This window comes from Peromyscus californicus, unplaced genomic scaffold (assembly GCF_007827085.1).
Source record: "Peromyscus californicus insignis strain IS unplaced genomic scaffold, ASM782708v3 Scaffold_5__1_contigs__length_169319896, whole genome shotgun sequence".
Taxonomy (NCBI): Eukaryota; Metazoa; Chordata; class Mammalia; order Rodentia; family Cricetidae; genus Peromyscus; species Peromyscus californicus.
In genome coordinates this window covers 871,394-891,311 of record NW_026294573.1, presented here as the reverse complement: position 1 = coordinate 891,311, position 19,918 = coordinate 871,394, and the positions used below count along the sequence as shown (strand labels likewise).

Here is a 19,918-nt window from a genome sequence, read left to right as displayed (position 1 = left end):
TTGTTTTGAGATTCTCTGTGTGGGCGAAGTTTGAAGAGAGAGGGGGAATGGGCTTCCCAGACCAAGCAGGGCTGAGCCAGGGGCTTCAACTGAATAGGAGCTACATGCTAAGTCCCTCAGCTTCTCTATGCCCACCCTCATGGCCTTTACTGCCATTTCCTCACTTCACCCCACCCCACCCCACCCCCCGCTGCCCCCCAAGCTGCCTGCTCTGTCTCTTCTCTATGCTCTCCAAGGCCTCTAAGATAATAGAATCCTCCCTAGAGTTCTTGCTTTTGACTCTTATTCCTCACTGCTACCCTATTCTCTGTTGCTCAGCTCTCTCCTGGAGCCTATGGGAACTCTCCTTCATTTTGCAGCCCTTTCTCCTTTCCTCCTCAGACTCAGAGACTCAAATTCCTCTTCAGACTCCTCAATGTCTTACTGTAAATGACTTGGCTTCAGTGCAGCTCAATAAATGGTCAAAAATCGGCACACTCAATTTCTATATTCTCTCATACGGTAACAGCTCCTGTCACTGCACAAACAAATGATCCCAAAATCTCTTACATCTTAATTTTCCATGCTCTACACTCCCAAAAGTCTCATCTCTATGCTTTTCCTACTCTCCCCTCTACAAATCTTTTATCTCTAGGATTTCTCTGAGCTCTACTTTAAAGAAATCTTTTGAGACTATTGTGTAAACACTCTTTATCTCAGGATTTGTAAATTCATTTGGGTGTGGTTAAAGAAGCTGTAAAATCTGTAACAAAAATTTAGCTTGGGGTTGGGGATTTAGCTCAGTGGTAGAGTGCTTGCCTAGCAAGCACAAGGCCCTGGGTTGAATCCTCAGCTCAAAAAAAAAAAAAAAACTTGTAACAAAAGGTTGAATCTTAATGTTGTGGGGTATTTACCAGAGAAGACTATTTGGACATGGGTTTAAGCCAATAGAAAGTGTTCTGGGATCTCACTGTAGCCCTGAGCCTTCCTCAGGGTGAGCTTTTAAGGACAAAAACCATGTTCTGGGCTGACATACTTCAGTTAACAAGAACAGTTAGTCAGAAGCAGAACTACAGAGACCAAAAAACAAGGTTAGTACATCTAGAGACTCTCCCATAACTATGGACTTGGATGGATCAGGCCTTTGTTTTCACTTCTGGCAGGTGGGGCTGTCTATGTGCTGAGTTTCACAGCCTGCATGGCACTTCCATCGTGGAGTCAGTTGGGCTAAGGTCTAAGGGGCCTGCTAAGGTCTGAGGCCCTGTTATACTCAATTTGCTATATGTGATTCAGCTCTTTGGAAAATAGATCTACTTACTGTATATGTAGCTTGGATTCAACTCTTGGGTTAAAAAAAATAGATCTACTAGAAAAATAGATGTTTTTGAGTAGCAACTATGTGGCTTACATCCATCTTGGCTGACTACCTCTTCAGGGTGGAAGCAACCATGTGGCTGGTAGCCATCTTTACTAAGGTTAAAAGAGTACACACAACGTAACTTCACTGTCACCTCGATTAAGATGACCATATGGTATAAACCAACTAATGCAGCCATCATAAAACTTCTTAGTCCTACTGATCTCTCTGCTTACCATTGTATCCCTTTTTTAAACTAAGAAACAAGAGCAGGTCTCCAAAATATTTTGAATTAGTATGGATTTTTGTATGATAAATTCCTAAGATTATAAAGGTCTACTCAAATTAACAAAAGCTGACTTAGAAATTTACATCTAACTACTTATATCTTTGCTAACTGTTCAACACCAGGCTTCAAAAAATTTTATAGATAAGAAACAACATATGTTTGATAAAGTACGTTTGATTAAGGTTTATAAATTACTAAGATTATAAAGGTATACTCAGATTAACAGAAACTGACTTAGAGATGTATGTCTAGCCACTTATGTCTTTGCTAATTATGTTCAACACCAGGCTTCTAGAAAATTTAAATAAGGAACACCATGCATATGATAAATAAAATTTATAAATTCTCAAGGTCTACTCAGGTTAACAGTAACTGATTTGAATTTATATGTCTGTCCTCTTTGTCTTTGCTAACTTTATTAAGCTTTAGCTATTTTGATAAAGTGAGCTATATAAGAAACTGTGCAGTATAAAAGGACCAAGAGAGTAAGGTTCCCAGTCTATCCATAGACTGCATTTATGGTTTAAAGTTTTATTTTGATGCTAAAGATCTTCAACTAAACCTTTGATTCAAATTTTTAAGGCTCAAACTTAACAGGGATAAAGCTGTAAAATCCTAAGTTTTAAAAGCTACTAACTTGCCGGGTGGTGGTGGCACACGCCTTTAATCCCAGCACTTGGGAGGCCGAGCCAGGCGGATCTCTGTGAGTTCGAGGCCAGCTTGGTCTACAGAGCGAGATCCAGGACAGGCACCAAACTACACAGAGAAACCCTGTCTCGAAAAACCAAAAAAAAAAAAAAAAAAAAAAAAAGAAAGAAAGAAAAGCTACTAACTTGCCAGGTGGTGGTGGTACACACCTTTAGTCACAGCACTCAGGAGGCAGAGGCAGGCTGATCTCTGTGAATTCCAGGCCAGCCTGGTATACATAGTGAGTTCCAGGACATCCAAAGCTACACAGAGAAACCCTGTCTTGAAAAAACAAACAAACAAAAAAGCTACTAACTTGTTGTAAACCATTAAAAATAATTAAGACTTGCAAGTTAATGATCAGTCACCTAATAAATGATCAAAGTATTTAATGTGCTCAGAACTAGGCTCATAGTCATGCTAAATACAAATGTAATTCATTTACATTGACAAGCTTTGTTTAGCCTCCTGTATATGTTTTCAAGTTTAAGCTTAAAGCAAGTAACTAAAAACAAGTAAAGTTTCTTTAAATCAGGTATGCTTAATAGACAATGGTCTGCAAACTTCAGAGATCTGCTGAATATGGCATTTAAAATGTTTAGTGAAAAAGTTTCTTGTGATAGACAAAATGCCAAACTCTTAGAGGAAACCCTAAAGTCTCCAAAAAAGACGATGGGATACCTGATTGTTGTAATGCTAACTACTGAGCGAAGAAGTGGCCTATGCTTCACCAGGGCCCTGCGCAAACTGTGCATACTCTTGGGTTGACTACCCTACTCTGTCTCATCAAGATAGATCAGTTTTCCAAAGTTCCTCCCCTACAGGAAAATCTCTCAGACCTTCTAGGTCTGACAACTGAAGGCCAATGCTGCCCTGTGCAGCAGCTGAAGATTTAAAACTATCCTGTGTGACAGCCAAAGACCTACAACCTCTCCCCCGCACACACACACACAAAGCCATCATGACCATGGGAGCCTAGGGTAACCATCCAGGTAGCCAGTAAGTCTCAGTTATTTTAATTGATACAGAGGCCATTTGGATTATAAGTTATCCTTCTCAGATCTCTGATGGTGTTGACAGCTAACTGTAGCTTTATCAGTTTAACAGCTGCAAGGAAACCAGCTCTTCCCTGAAAAGCTGCAACTGGTCAGTCCATTTCATATATATAATCAGACCTCACTTGTTTCTAGAGCTACTAGGTCTCCAGCTGAGAAAGGCAGACACAGTTTACCTTGCTGGCTGACTTCACACTAAAAGAAATACCGGGGATGGAGAGATGGCTCACTGGTTAGGAGCACTGGCTGTTCCTCCAGAGGACCTGGGTTCAATTCCCAGCACCCACAAGGCAGTTCACAACTGTCTGTAACTCCACATAAACATGCATGCAGGCAAAATACCAATCAACACACATAAAATAACAATAAATAAATTTAAAAAAATAAAAGAAATACCATTCCTTTATTTAAAGGAACTTGCTTCGCAATGACTGTCCTCAATAATCAACCACTTGTGTCTCATGGTAAATGACTGGATAAAAGAAAAGATTTAAAGTTTATTTAAGTTGTAAGGGTCTATGAAAGTGTTTTAAAGCAAGTAGAGCAAGTTGTAAAGGTCTAAGAAAGTGATTTAAGGCATGAAAAAATAAAAACTCAGATTTCTTTCCTTCTCACTACTTCAAAAGTTCAATTTTGACATTAATCAGTGGAGTTCTGATAAGCTCTTAATCTAGCTCTAGTAAAGCACTGACTACTATTACCATAGTCAAAGCTCAAAATTTTAAATTTCCTTGGTTGTCTTTTAAGTACAGACTTAAAAGTACTCTTCTCAGTCATGCTAAAAACATCACTGTATATCCAGTCCTCTGGAAAGAGTGTTCACGCTTTTAGCGAAGAATCTTTTTTTTTTTTGGGGGGGGGGTCCTCAAGCTTTTGGTGTGACTCAAAGGTGTGATTCTACTGCTTCTACAATGTGTATTCCAGTGCAGATTATAAACAATGGTAATGCTGATATGTCTAAAACTTCTATCCCTTTTTTTGTAAATTGAAAAAAATTCATGTAAGCTTCAGGGAGTCTTGAGAGTTGGATCCATCTGTCACAGGTCAAATAAACTCGAGATAAGTACTTCTGTCAGTCAACAGCCTAAGTTTCCCTGCCTACTGCCTATCCCTGAGGGTAGCTCCACTTTCCCATGGTCTTGGGACTCTTCTCTTCCCCTCAACTACTAGAACCACAGGCCTAGAAGTTTCAAGTGTACATCCAAGATGATTTTCCCCTAAACTCCTTAATTTATCTTCTGTCCCTAGTCTGTATCTGTCCAGCAGATTTCCAATCAACTTAGACTGCAAACTGCTCCAAATACACAGGCCTTAGATGCTTCTGAAGAAGTTTCTGACCAGCTGAGCCTCTGCATCCCAGGCTGTTCCAAAGTGGCTAGCTCCAACTAGTCCCAACAAATCTGGGCAATGAGCAAAACAGATGTCCCCCAGCCTGCACTCGTCTCTCCCTTCCAGACTTTGACCAACATTCCAATCTTCCTGCTCCCCCACACAATGCCCCAATTTCAGCTAAGAAGCAGTTACAGAAGAGATTACATTGTTCCTTATCAACAAAAAAGCTGAATGTCAGGTCCCAAAAAAACCCAGGACAAGGCTCACTCAGTCCCTGTGGCTTCTCCCAGCACTTCTCACTCCAACCCCTACTCCAAGCCTCTCCACCCCAGGGAGTGGGTTTTGCTCCCCATCCTTCAGCTTCTCTTTTTGTCTTTCTTTGTCTTCTGCCCTTGGCTCCTGGCTGACAGGCTCTTGGCATGTTTGCCCTCTTCACTTTCATCTCTTTCTCTCTTCTCTTCTCTTCCTCTTGCTCCCACCCTGTTCCCATGGCGTGGTTAATGATAAAGGTCATATATAAAGGTCATGATAAAGGTCAAGTCTGGATCCTTCCAGATGCCTCTGGCTATTCTTTCCCTTATTTCTACAATAAAACCCTTCTCCTAAACCATACCTAGGTGCTATCATGCACTCATTTTCATTCAATGTGAATTTTTTTGCTTTGTTTTCGTTTTTGGAGACAGGGTTTCTCTGTGTAGCCCTGGCTGTCCTGGATCTCACTCTGTAGACCAGGCTGGCCTCAAACAGAGATCTGTCTGCCTCTGACTCCCAAGTGCTGGGATTAAAGGCATGTGCCACCACCACTGCCCACCCTTTTTATTCTTTTTTTTTTTTAACTATTTTTATTTTCTATGTATGTGTGTTTGCCTGAATGTACATACATGCCCCGGAACTGGAGCAATAGCCAGTTGTGGCCCATCATGTGGATGCTGGAAACAGAACTGTGTCCTCTAACAAGAGCAGCCAGTGCTCTTAACAGCTGAGCCATCTTTCCAGCATCCCTTCTTTGTTTTCCTTCCTTCCTTTCTTTCTTTTTTTTTTTTTCCCCTGAGACAAGGTTTTTCTGTGTAGCTCTAACTGTCCTGGAACTAGCTCTGTAGACCAGGCTGGCCTTGAACTCAGAGATCCACCTGCCTCTACCTCCCGGGTGCTAGGATTAAAAGCACAGGGCCACCACCCAGCCCTTTTTGTTTTCTTGAGATAAGGTTTCACCACGTAGCCAAGGCTGTCCCTGAACAGGTAGGTGATTCCCCTGCTTTCCACCTCCTTAGTGCCGGAATTTCAAGTTTTGTCACCAGACCACCTAGGATTTTTCCCTCTTGTTTAATGTTTCTGAGTTGGAAGCCTGCACGTGCTAGTACAAGCGTGCCCCATGCACCAAGATCTGGGATGCAAAGTCAGCACCTTAAGAGGGTTACTGGGACCAGCTGGACATTTCGCCCAGGCCCGGCCCTGACACGGCCCACGTTCCAGGTCTGTCAATCAGACCACACCCTTCTTCGCTCCACTTTTAGCCCCACCTCCTTTCCATCGCTCAACCATCCCGGAAGTGGTACCGCCCAGCGTTCGGAAGTTCCGCTTGTTCCCACCAGGAGGCGCTCGAGCACCGCTTACAACCCGGTGTGACGGCTTTTCTATGTCCAGTGGCTTGGTGGAACTAAGAGCTTGGGCTGAAGATCAGGGGTAGGGGGCTCTCCATCTCTGTTTTCGAAACGCTGTCTTGTTCCGGCTTCCACAATTGCAAAGAACAAAAATAGACATAAATTCCATCCCAGCCACATGGTAAGCTGACGACAGCTACAGTCCCGCAGGTGCAGACGCTAGCTCTGTCAGAACTCTAACTGGAGTCTGTGCAGGAGCCAAGCTTCCCGACTAACAATTCCTGAAAACGGCCTTCTACAGCCTGCTGGTGCCACGTTCCCACCAGGCGAGCCAACAGGCCTGGACCTAGTCCTTGGAGCGGGGCGGTACCACCCTGTACTCCCTGCTCTGTCCAGCCCCAGCTTGGCTCAGGCTCAGCTGAGCAGTCCAAGGCCTTGGATTCTATGATGGGACAGGGAAGGGCTCGTTCATGTTCTTTTCAATCTTAAGTGTGCAGACCTCTCTTAAGAGCACAGACCTCCCTGCTCATAAAGTCCAGTGCGGCCAGCCATCAGAGTAGAAGTCGCCTTCTGCCAGGGAGCTCCGTCCTGTCTACATCTCTACGGTATGTAAGGAAAACTGAGGCTGGGGAGTAAAACTGTATAGGTGCATGTCCTCTACAGAATCCTGGCCTGGGAGGCAACACCTACAAGCCATGGTGAACAGATGAGGTAGCAGCGGGCAGACATGAACCTCGTTCCAGCAGGACCCCAGGAACACCTAGTCAGTGTTCAAATCAGAGACATCCACTCCTGCTGTTCCCACTGCAGGGCTGGAGGGCTTCCTATATATTCCCTTTCAGATGTCAAGACAGTCTGAGGTAGTGGTGAACACCTTTAATCCCTGCGCTCTGGAGGCAAAGGCAGGCGAATCTCTGTGTTAGAGGCCAGCCTGGTCCACAGAGGGAGTCCAGGGCAGCCAATGCTACACAGAGAAACCCTGTCTTTAAAAACACAAAACAAAACAGACAACAACAAAAAGACTGACTCTCATAGCCCAAACGGTTGACTGGGTATAGTGGCACACATCTTTAATCCCAGCACTTCAGAGGCATAGGCTGACAGCTCTATGTGAGCTCCCAGCCAGCCAAGTCTACACACTGAGGTCCTGTCTCAAAAATAAATAAGTATAGCTGGGCAGTGTTGGTGCACGCCTTTAATCACAGCATTCAAGAGGCAGAGGCAGGCAGATCTCTGAGTTTGAGGCCAGCCTGGTCTACAGAGCAAATTCCAGGACAGTCAGGGCTACATAGAGAAACCCTGTCTTGAAAAACCAATAATAATAATAATAATAATAATAATAATAATAATAATAATAAATTATATACAAAAATAAAACTTCAGAGAGTGATTGAAGGGCAAAGGAGGCAGAACAGGAGGCCCTTAGAAGTCTGAGCTAGTGAAAAGGACCTGTCCCAGAGGATTTAGGGCAGGCCTAGGCATGAGCCCCAGGGGCATTGCAGCAGGGCCCAGCCCATCTCACAGGAACGTCAAAGAGAAAAGCTCCAGGGCCCTGGCTCTCTTCTCGGCTTCCTATGCTGGTTTTCAAAACACCTAGCACCTTTGGCCCAGTCTCCTCAAGAAGGCAGCTGAAGGTGATAAAAGATGCCAACTCCAGCATGCATACGTGCAGCTGGAGGCCAAACACCTCCTCAAGCCCCACACCAACAGTCCTCCCAAACCACAGCACTGTGTACAGCCTAGATCCCTGGCTTGCCCTCATGCCCTGCCTCTCCTCATTGCCTCTTTCAGGCAAACCTTGCATCATCTCCCAGGTGGCAGGTGACTAAAACTATAGGGAAAGGATTATAGACAAACAGCTCTTGGACCCCAGAGGTCCACTCAGGAGGAAGCTGTCCCTGCAGGGCCCAGGTCCTGCCAAGGATGTGTGGGCTGAGCCCCTGGGGTGTTTACTGCTCTGGGGCTTGAGGGTTGGCATTGGGATGGCTCTGCAGAAGGCTGCTAACTGCTTCTTGCCTTGGAGCCTGCACAATGGGGCCCAGGGCCCAGCCTGAGTGTGAAGTATGGCTGAATGTGACTTAGAGCGTAGCTCAGTGGCTCTGGGTGAGGAGGCTATTTAGAGACCCCTCCATTCCTGCCCATAATGAGTTCAGGATGCCTATCATCGCTTCAAAAGGTGCTAGTGGTAACTATAGGTTCTCACTAGGGTCCTAGTCAGAGGCCTGGGACAATGCCATTGGCATGATGGGCAGACTCATGCATGATGCAAAAAGTCAGCTGGCCTGAGGAAGCAGCAGGAAGGCCCAGAGCAGCTACCTCAGCCCTACACTCTGGTCAGGAAGGGAACAAAGAGAAAGTCCTGGTCCTTCCCATTCCAAATCTGAAGACTGACTTCACACCTAGCACAGGCCACTGGGTGGAAATCAGGAGACCATCAGGATAGAAAGGATAGAAATGTGGATGTACTCAAGAGGCAGAGGCTGAGTGATCATGACCTCAAAGCTTGCTTAGGCTACATAAGATCCTGTCTCAAAAAAAATTTTTTTAATACAAAAAAGTGATGACCCATTCTTTAATATCAGCACTTAGAAGGCAGAAGCAAATGGATCTATGTGAATTTGAGGCTCTTCTGGTCTACACAGCAAGTTCCAGACCAGCCAGGGAACATAGTCAGACTTTGTCTGAAAAAAGACAAAACCAAAATAAATTTAAAATAAACAAACAAAAATAAAAGAGTCGAGCATGTTTGTGCACACCTTTATTCCTAGCACTCAGGAGGCAGGGGCCAGTGGATCGCTGTGAGTTCAGGGCCAGCCTGGGTTACATACTGAGTTCCTAGACAGTCAGAGCTACATTGTCACACACTGTCTCAAAAAGCAAAAAAACAAACAAACAAAAAAAGAGTAAAGACTACCAAATGAGAGATCTTTTCCTATCAACAGTATCCTCAGTAATATAGGGAATTACAAGTTCCCTATATTAGTTTGGGCTACATTAGACCTGTCTCAAAACCAAAACCAAAGAAGAAAGCCCTCCCCCCCCAAAAAAACCCAACAAAATGTGTTGAGGGATTATATACTTTTGAGACAGAGTCTAATTCTGTACCCCAGGCTGGCCCAGAAGTCACTATGTAGCCCAGGGTACTTATGAACTCACAGCAGTCCTCTTGCCTCAGCCTCCCAAGTGTTGGGATGACAGGCATGAATCACTACACACCCACACATTGCTTCTTTTGGGAGATTGGTTTATTTGTTTGTTTCTGTTTTTGAGGCAGGGTTTCTCAGTGTAGCCCTGACTGTCCTAGAATTCAATCTGTAGACCAGGTTGGCCTCTTACTCAGAGATTGACCTGCCTCTGCCTCCCGAGTGCTGAGATTAAAAGCATGCTCCACTACCACCTGGCTGCATTTTCTGTGATATTTATAGCAGCTTACTTATAATAGCCACAAGTAGGAAACAAACCAAATATCTATTGATAGATATCTAAAACATGGTATGTGTGAACAATAACATACTATTCAGCTATAAAAGGGATGGAGTACTGATGCAGGTACAGTGTATAAAAAAGGAGAGCTGTGTTGTTGAAGCTGGATTCAAGGCCACAAATGTAGGATTCCACTTTGAAGATGAAAATAGCAGTAACTGTTCTCCATCTGGGAGATGGAGATCCTGGAACTAGTGATAATGTGTGTGCAGCACTATGGATATCTTCAATGCCAATTCATTGGGGGGTATGGTGGTACAAGCCTGTGTACCGCCCTTCCATGTCAGAGAGATAGAGGTAGGAGGATTAGGAGTTTAAGGTCATCCTTGACTTCATAGTGAGTTAGAGGCCAGCCTTGGATATGAAACATTCTCTCTAAATACAAATAAATAAATAAATATAATTTGTAAAACAGCACATTATGTTGTGTTTTTCCACATTTTATTTTAATTTTTATTCTATTTTATGTGAATGGGTATTTGGCATACACACACACACACACACACACACACATATATATATATATATATATGTATATATGTCTGTGCATCACCATGTGCATGTCTGGTGTCTACAGAGGTCAGAAAAGGGTGTTGGATTCCCCTGGATTGGAGTTACGGAGGTTATGAGTGCTGAGAACCAAACCCAGGTCCTCCAGAAGAACAGCCAGTGCTGATAACTTCTGAGTCATTTCTCCAGCTCTTTCTACATTAAAGAAAAAAAAGCAGTTGACAAGGTAGAGTTCCATGTTGGGGAACTGAGAAATATCTGAACTAGAAATATTTGAGGGGTCTCCCTTCTGATTAAGTCCATGTGAGGCATGTGGAGGTTCTTTGTGGAGACTTCCTGCCTGGAGCTGAGCAGGGAAAGGGTGAGAAGGTGGGACATCAAGGTTGGGTTCACTGAGACTAGGAAGCTGCAACCTAGAACCTTCCTCAGGGAGGGTCAATCTGGTAGTCTGGGGTGTCTTTCTGTTAGAAAAGATATGATATAGAGATCTTCAGCCTAAGGGAAATCCAGGGCTGCATGAACAGAAAGTACTGTGGCCAGAACTATGCCTGGTAGGAGTCCTGGGCCCATTATACCTCATGTCAACACCTTGCACCTTGTGCTGACTGGGAGCCTTGTAGTCCCCAGAGGCCAAGCAAGGCTTGTAGATGGCCCACTTTCCCAGCCCTCATGGCACTGTGCATTGTCTTGTCCAGTGACCTCAGCTAGTTCCCTGGTGTAAAGGGCACTTCTAGGTACACTTCCTACCTTTAGCTGTCCCATACCTGGTGGGGTCCAGCAGGCGGTGGACAGGAGTCTGGGAAACCTTCAGTGCCAGCAGCTTTCCTGAGGCCCCTTAGGCAGCACCCTTAGGAGCCTAGACTCCACGGAAACATTGGCAGCCTGCCCTACTGCTGCTGCCACAGGTGTGAGATGTTTACCTGGCAGGTGCTGGAAGAGCTTAGTCTTAGGATAGTGGGTCCCAGGGTGCCATCTGCTGGGAGATGAGTTCCCAGGATGTCATGAACTCCCTTCCCCAAGGCAAGGCCCTAGGCAGAGAAGAGAGCTGGAGGCCAGGGGCCTGTACTTAGCAGCTCAGAGTCTAGGTTCCTCTTTTGCCCTCGACAAGCTATCATGACTGCAGGGTCCATATCAGGTTCCTGGGTCCAGTATGGCCAGTAGTTATGTGTGTTCCCATTCATTGGCCCCAGGACTCCCTTCCTGAGCATGCTGGGGTATGTGGGTAATACTTTGTGGGGGAAGGAGAGGTTTTGGTCAGGGAACCACAAGATGTCTCAGAGCTCAGAGCTGCCTCTGGACCAATCTGCCTCACCATCTGGACATTGAGGCCCGTGCCTGACATCCATGTTCATTCAAGCCCTCTCCTCCATGTGTCCATCAGGGTCTGGGTACAGGCCTCTGCATGCCTCAACTCTGTGGTATCTCCATTCATTCTTTCTCACAGAGTATGTACCTAGGGTATGGCCACGAGCTGTACCTGCAGGCCAGAACCTGTGACCTGCAGGAAGTGGTGGAAGCTCAAGAAAACAACTGTGGCCTTTGCCTAAGTTGCTTTTCCAGGCTGGGAAAAAAATAGGACTGTTGGGAAGGAGGGAACAATGATGGCCCTAGACCTCTCAGAGATGCTTTAGTGGGTGTCTAGAGGCAGGGCTGCGGCCCCAAGCTTAGAGAGGGGAGCCCTAGCTTGCTTAAGCAACTGAGCAACTGAGCAGTACAGTGATCCTGGAATTGTGTTTATTTACAATTCCTGCACTAACTGGACATTCTGACAAGTCATTGTCCAGAGCTGCCCTAATTCCTGCATTGGGCCCAGGGCTTTAAGAGCAGCGACCAAAGCAGGAGTCGCCAGGAAAACTGATTTTCAGCCATGAGTCCCACAAACAACAGAGCCTCCCTTTAGGTGTAGCTTAACTGCTGTCCAAAATCTGAAGTTTTTTTTTTTTGGTTTTTTGAGACAGGGTTTCTCTGTGTAGCTTTGCGCCTTTCCTGGAACTCACTTGGTAGCCCAGGCTGGCCTCGAACTCACAGAGATCCGCCTGGCTCTGCCTCCCGAGTGCTGGGATTAAAGGCGTGCGCCACCACCGCCCGGCCCAAAATCTGAAGTTTTATGTATTCTTTTGGTTTTATTTTTTTAAAATTGTGCATTGGTGTTTTGCCTGCATGTACATCTGTGTGAGAGAATCAGACCCACTGGAACTTGAGTTACAGACAGCTGTGAACTGCCATGTGGGTGCTGGGAATTGAACTGGGTCCTCTGGAAGAGTAGCCAATGCTCCTAACTGCTGAGCCTTCTCTTCAGCCCCTTGGTTTTGATTTTTTAAGACAGGGTTTCACTTGGTAGTTTATGATAGCCTGGAATTGACTATGTAGACCAGGCTGAACTTGAACTCATAACAATTCTCCTGTCTTGGCCTCAAGTCCTGGGATTATATACATATACCACCATGCATAGTTCCAAATCTTAGTTTAGCAGAAAGACTGGTTGTTGGAGAAGGACACCTATGAAGTTTCTTCCTTTTTTTTTTTTTTTTAAAGATTTATTTGTTTATTATGTATACAGTGTTCTATCTGCATGTATGCCTGCAGGCCAGAAGAGGGCATCAGATCTCATTACAGATAGTTGTGAGCCACCGTGTGGTGCTGGGAATTGAACTCAGGACCTCTGGAAGAGCAGCCAGTGCTCTTAACCACTGAGCCATCACTCCAGCCCAGTTTCTTCCTTTTTTGAGCAGTGTTTTCCTCCTGCCTGAAGACAGGTAACAGTCCCACCCTTTGTGCTGGAAACTTTGTGTTATATAAACAGAGACACTAATGGTAGCCTCTAGCTTTCTGCCACAGGGCCTTGAAATCTGAATGAAGCCCTTCAGTGTCTTCTTTCCACAGACATCTCACCTGCTTCTGAATACTGTGGTGTTGAACTGGAGTGACCAGAAGGCAGTTCATACAGCAATTTCCTTAGACAGGGAGATACCACAAAGAGGAGCAGAGGCATGGGTAGGCAATGGAGTGCCCCAACAGCCTCAGGGAACACCTGGGTCCTGTTATGCCCAGAGCCCAGATGTCTATTCATGAACTATTTACCAAGTCTGTCCATTGCTTCTTTTCATACAAGATGGTTTAAATTTGTATACTTTTTGGCTTGACTCTCACCGTTTCAACCTATATGTTTGGCCTCCTGGTGTTTCTGCCCATAGCTGCCTTCTGCATTAGAGAGGGTTGTATTTAAATGAAGATGGCACAGGAGAGCCCCTTGTTTAGGTTTCTGTATGGCACCTGGGCCATAGCATAGGGCAAGAGGTTCACACAGGCAGCTCGGGGTGATATACTCTCTGCACATCTCAGAGAGACCAGTTGTTGTTTCTTCCCAGGAAGGCACTTCCCACTGCTGGTCACACTAGGCCTTTACTGAAGGTCTGAACAGTGCATACATGTCATGGGCAACAAGGAACCATCTGTCTTCTCCTCAAGTTTCTGACTCAACTCAAGTGGAGAAGACACAGCCTCACTTGCCTTTATCCTCCACCCCAGACCTGCCTGCAACTTCTATTTTATTTATTATTGGAGCAGGGCAAGCACATGCCATAGCACATGTGTGGAACTCGGAGGATACCTTTATAGAGTTTTTCTTTCCACCTTTTTCTTTTTTTTTTCTTTTCTTTTTTTTGGGGGGAGGGTTCGAGACAGGGTTTCTCTGTGTAGCTTTCCACCTTTCCTAGAACTCACTCTGTAGCCCAGGCTGGCCTCAAACTCACAGAGATCTGCCCGGCTTCTTTCTACCTTTACGTGGGTCCCAAAGATTGAACTCAGGATGCCAGGCTTGTGTGGCAAGCACTTTTACCCACTGAGCCATCTTGCCAGCACTTATTTTATTCTTGTGACAGTGTCTCTATGAAGCCCAGGCTGGCCTCCCGAGTGATGAAATTATCCTCGTGCCCAGCTCACTGGACACTTTTTAAAAAAAAGTTTTTCAAGATAGGGTTTTTCTGTATAACAGCTCCAGCTGTCCTGAACCTTGCTTTGTAGACTAGGCTGGCCTCAAACAGAAATCTACCCATCTCTGCCTCCTTAGTGTTAGGATTTAAAGGTGTTCACCACCACCACCCCTGGCATCACTGGGTACTTTTGACATCCCTTCCATTCCCATCTAATTTTGGTGCCCTGCATACAGGATGTCTGGTCTGTGATCAGAAGGATTGCAGGGTCAGAAGCATGGTAAGACTAATGGGCATAGAACCAACCCCTGTGAGACTGCAGGGGACTAACTGTCCTTCAAGTATGCTGGCCAGTCTACAAAGGCCACCCACTCTGCTCCCTCCATGTCCCCTCCTTGGAGGATAGATGTGCCACTGGAGGTCAGGACTGTGAGTTGCACGGGGCCATGCCCAGGTTGTCACAGCAGAAATGGGCACTGATAAGTATGCTTAGGGGGTGAAGGAGGTACGAGGGTCTCCTCAAGAGCCATGGCCCTGTTCTTTCTCCAAACCCTGCCTTTGGAAACCCACAGGAACTAATTAGCTCTTTCTTCCTTGTCACCTACATTCTGAGTCCCTGGGCACCATCACGTGTCCCTCCTCTCTTTCCTTCCTCTTCTCAGTGCTCTGGGGTGTGGAGGCAGGGGAGGCTGCAGTCTCACTTACTGGAAGTGATGATGGAATAGCTGTGTGGTAGAAAAACTAGACAGTGCTCAGCAGGACAGGGACAGATGCCCCGAGGGCCTGAATCCAGGCCATGACAAAGGGACTTTACTGGTCACTATCCTGCCCTTTTACCAGATCTGGAAATCTAGAAATGTCCCTTGCTGTTTCAAGCCTCTTCAAAGCCTGCCTGGCTGGAGCAAGGCACCAGGGCACTGCCTTGCTCTGGGTCCCGGTCACATGCCTAGATTGTTTGAATAATTCAGATTTAAGAAGACCTACTTTCCTGTTAGGCCATTTCCTGCTAAAGAGCAGATGGGGGAGGGGCATTTGAATTATACATCCATGCTCCCTAGGTTTTTAGAGAAGGCTGGGCACTAAGCCAGCTCCTGGGCAGCGCTTCTACCCGGGAGCCCTGCTTAGCTCGGCAGCCACTGCTGATGGAGCCCTGGGCTGGTCACATCTGACTGGGTGTGGCTATGGACTTGCCTGCTGATTTCTGAGATGTTTCCTGAGAAGGGAGTGTGCCTGGAAAATCAGGAGAGGTTTGGGCTCTGGGCTGTAGGCAGGGATCCCTCAAATTTTTTACTAACTGTGGAGAGGGCTGGGCAGCAGTGTGGGAACCAAAAAACACAAGGGTCCTGGGCTGAAGCAGATGGATGAAAAAGGAGGCTTCAGACCCTCTGGGATACAAAAGAGAAGGCTAGCTTCTTATCATCTTCAGGGCAGGGCACTGGCTGTTAGCTGGAACAGGCTGGAGAATGACCAAGGTCCAGGGTCAGAGGTCCCTGCTGCCTGGGAAGTGCACATATCAGAGGAGGGTGAGGCTAGGTGGCAGCCTGAAGCTTCAGCTAGGGATCTGAGAAAAAGGGACCAGCCCCTCCCCCCTTCCTTCCTTCCTTCCCCTCAACTTTGTCCCTCACACCCTGTGCATAAACACATAAATGATGACTTCAGCCAGTGTTGTGGGGCAAGTTCCAGGGAAGGCTCTGCCCCACCCTGAACAATCACAGATCACATGGAGGCACAGAGTCTAAATCTCAAAGCCTGAGGAGGCTGAAGCAGGAGGATCCCAAAATCTACTCTAGCCTGGGCTGCATAGCAAGATGTTGTCTCTAAACCAACAGTTCAGCCATATCAACCATGTTAGGCTCAGTGTCCTCATAAGGGACCATGTTCATGGGCTGACAATAACTGGGCCCAGGGAGGAGGCAGCTTTTAGAATAGGGGAGCACCAGAGGCTAGCCCCTGAAGGGCTCAGTCTGTTCCCTCCCTTCCCCCATCTTCACTTAGGAGACTTAGGAGTGGCTGAGAGGCTCACAGCAACATGGAGGATTCTGTAGAGATAACTGGTCTTGTATACTTTGGACTACTTGCTTCTGTCCGTTGCTCTTCTATACTACTTCTTCCTTCCTCCCTCTCTTCCTCTTCTCATTTCTACTTTAAGTCTTCATTGACACAGATCTTGAAGGGTGGGCATCAGGCTTGCTGGAGTTTGATGACTGCCTTAGAACCTGAGACCACCTGCCAACACCCAGAAACCCTGATTCTTTAATTTTCTACAGGTGCTGGACTCTACTCCTTGCCCCATCCCTTCTCTGCAGGAACCTGGGGCCCAGATGTCTCCTGGTTACCCAGCTGTTCATGTTCCTCTAGCTCCACCCTTTTTTGAACAGCAGAGACCTTGTCCCTCCCACTATCTTCTTAGGTATAGCTCTGGTTGCTGGGTCTTGACCCTTTCACTTGGAACTTAGAATGCCACTTAGATACTTTTTCCCAGACCATAAATATTCCCCAGGATCCTCTGGGGGTGGGGTGGTCACAGTGGGTGAGGAAGTCTTCACAGGAGTCACAGTGAAATAAGAAAAAAGCTGGGCAAGACAGCTGGGAATAGATCACTTTTGAGAAATGAAGCTGGCAATGGATGTGCTTTTAGGACTGGGCCACAAAGGACTTGGGAATATCTGTGCAAAAGTGACAGCAGCAAAGGCCTGGCCTTCACAAAGTTATGGAAGATGGAGTCACAAGGGACAGTGGACCCTGACAAGGGGCTGAAGCACAAGATGACTCTACTGGGAGAGTCTGGAGTTGTCAGTGGTAAAAGAGCGACACACAAGACAGTAAGTCAGGTCTTGCTAAGATGGAGTAGAGGACATAGAGGCCCAGGGGTAAGAGGCCATAGGATGGGGTGAAAGCAACCATGGTTACATTGGAGATAACTGGAACCAGGTTCCTTACTCTCTAAGCAGAAGGTCACTGACATGGAAGGAAGAAAATACGAATGAACCCTGCAGTATTTTAGTGTGCTCAAGAAGAACAGACACAAATGTCCACATGACTGTATGTACATGTGTTTTCATATATATGTTTTCCCTCAGGCTGTCTGCTCAGCCAGCCAGAAGTAATGGCACTTTAGTAGCAATGAATACCCAGCATCTGAATCCTCCCTTCTAGTGACCATTAGCAGGAGCTAGGACTCTTGAAAGGTCTCTCAGTTCAGGGCTGACACAGAACGAGCCTATGAGGAAACTGGCAGGGCTGAACAATGACAGGGACTTTTCTATGGCCTGGCAGGAAGCATCCAGGGCAGGGAGGAAGATGTGAAGACCACCCACCCAAAGGCTGCTTCAAGAAGGAACAGGGTAGAGAGGAGGAGGTAGACCTGGCTGCAAGGTGCACAGGAGCCAACAAGAATGGAAACTGTAAAGTGTGAAGAAGAAAGCCTCCTCAGCCACAAGCATGGAGAAGTGCCAGTGCCAGGTCCCAGAGGCCAAGGTGGTAGGCAGGCTGAGATGAGTCCACCAAAAGGTTGTGGCCCTTGTTTGAGAGGCTAGTGCAGGCCTGGAGGAAGTAAGAGAGGTACTGAGACTGTTTTGGAAAGGACAGAATGGGAGTGAAGAAGTCAGTGTGGCAGGAGTCATGTTAGCCCGAGGCGGGTGGAATTCTGGGGCTTACTCTTGACGACCTTCCTGTTCTACCTGGCTACTGTTGCTCCTTAGGCCCCGTTAGGCCGCTCACCTACGCCCTCCGGCCCTCCCGGGCTGGACACGCAGGCAGAACACACCGCCCCCTAGCTTGGGGCACGTGGCATTGGGGCGGACACCAGCAAGCTAGGGCCCGAGGCTACCGACACCGATCTGCAGGCCGCCCCTTCGAAGACCCTCAAGCGGTACCATGGCGCCTTTAAGGCGCTCGCGCACGCGCAGAGGCGAGGAGGGCGGGGCGGAAAGCGCGGCACGCGCACGCTGCTTGTGCGCGGTGACGCGACGTGGGGTTTCCCGAGGCTGCAGGCAGGGGCCGCCGCGCCCATCCTGATGGCTGGAGGCGTCTGAGGGGCGGACGGCGACGGCGGCGGCGGCGGCGGCGGCGGGCGCGGGCGGCGAGGGCAGCGGGGCTGGGACTGGAACAGCCGCCGCGCGGACCCGACCAGCCTCGCCGGCTTCTGCCCGCAAGCCGCGAGCGCGACGACCGGGCCGACCAGGCGGCGGCGTGGGCGCCAGACTGGGCGAGGGCGAGGTGAGCGAGGCTCCGGTCTGTGAGTGGCGCCGGCCCTTAGCTGGGCCGAGCTGGGCCGGGCCCTGCGGCTCTTCTTCCTGCCCGGGGGTCATCGGCCGCCCGAGTCATCCTGCTCTCCAGGGTGGGGCCGGCAGGGACCGCAATCGCTGGGTGGGCCGGGTGGGCGGCGGGGCCTGGGTCCCGGATTGATTGGGGCGGAGCCGCCTAGGCCGGGATGCGGACCGGGGCTGGGGTCTTGGGCGCAAGGCCGCATCCGTGATGTGGGACCGTGGCCGGTATCCTGGGCTTAAGGCTGCATCCGAGATACGGCGACTGGGTGCGGGGTCATGGGTTCAAGGCCGGGGCCGGGGTCCTAGATTCAAGGCTGGATCCCGGATGCGGGACTGGGTGCGGGGTCTTGGGTTCAAGGCCGGACCGAGTGTCGGGATTCGGTTCCCAGAGCCTGGAATCGAGGCTGTGGGTGGAGTGGTCTAGGCCGTGGTGCAGCACTCCGGCGGTGGTCCTGAGTTTAAAAAAGGGAGCGGGATGCTGGGCTGGGGCCCGGGTCGTGGGTTCGAACCTGGGCGGGACAGCCTAGGCCAGGATGAAGGGCGCGCCCGCAGGCGCGTCTTCTCGAGGCCGGGTCCCCGCGGGAACAAAAGCTGAGCTCTGCCCTCCCGACCGCGCCTTCCTGCGGGGTGTGGGACCCGGCAGGGCCGCGCGGGGCGGGTCTCCCGGATACAGCGATCACCCCTGCCGGGTGCGAGCCTGCTGCCTACCGCGCTTCCCGGCTCCCCTGGTTCCCGGCGTTCCCGGCCCCAGGCGCCCTCGAATGAATGGGCGCCGCGTCCGGCCGCCGCGACAAGATGGCGATGCCCGCCTTTGTCAGCTAGGACCGCACCGGCCGCCACCGGGGCTGAAAACAAAGGCCGGCCCTGGCAGCTGCGGCCGGGGCAGGAGAAAAAGCGCCGGGGTCCTAGGTTTGCCTGGACGCCACTGTGCGGGGAGGGGGCGTCCTGCCCAGAGCCCTCACCGGGTGGCCTAGCTTTTCCGTGTCTCCACAGCCTCGGTTTCTCCTGGGGAAACTGCAGCTTGGCTTTTGACCTTTTGATACATTTGAACATTTTTTTTTTCCGGGTTTTTTCAAACGTCACGGTTAGCATCCCCAAGTAGCATCCCTGTATGTGCCTAGTTCATCTTTACAGCGGTTATGTCAGAATTTTTATTTTGAGAGGAGAATCAGTGGAATTTATAATGAAATATATTAACGGGGCTTGTGCGTAAATATTGAAATTACAGGTAACTCGTAGTGTTTGTTTGGTAGTAATAGTTCTTTTGTTATGTTTCAGTCTGATAGCAGCAATCAAGCATTTTTGTGTGGTTAAGTAGCCAGTGAGATTGACTATTAACTAAGAAAATCTTTCATGATTAGCAAATAAATAGCAATGTTAATCTTGTGAAAAGTTCCCCTTCACTATCAGTTTCTAAATAGTTTT

The 19,918-nt window shown here is 48.1% G+C and overlaps 2 protein-coding genes across 4 annotated transcripts in view; both read left to right on the top strand.

The window, feature by feature from the left end:
- Cfap74 (cilia and flagella associated protein 74) overlaps positions 1 to 19,918 on the top strand; it is a 145,615-nt gene that overhangs the window by 89,945 nt on the left and 35,752 nt on the right. The window lies entirely within an intron of this gene.
- Positions 18,287 to 19,918, top strand: part of Gnb1 (G protein subunit beta 1) — a 66,431-nt gene continuing 64,799 nt past the window's right edge. The window contains exon 1 of one of the 2 annotated variants that reach the window (XM_052715536.1): positions 18,287 to 18,443. The gene's annotated coding sequence lies outside the window, so the exon portion shown is untranslated. The remainder of the gene's footprint in view (positions 18,444 to 19,918) is intronic. The other variant, XM_052715535.1, reaches the window with a different exon arrangement.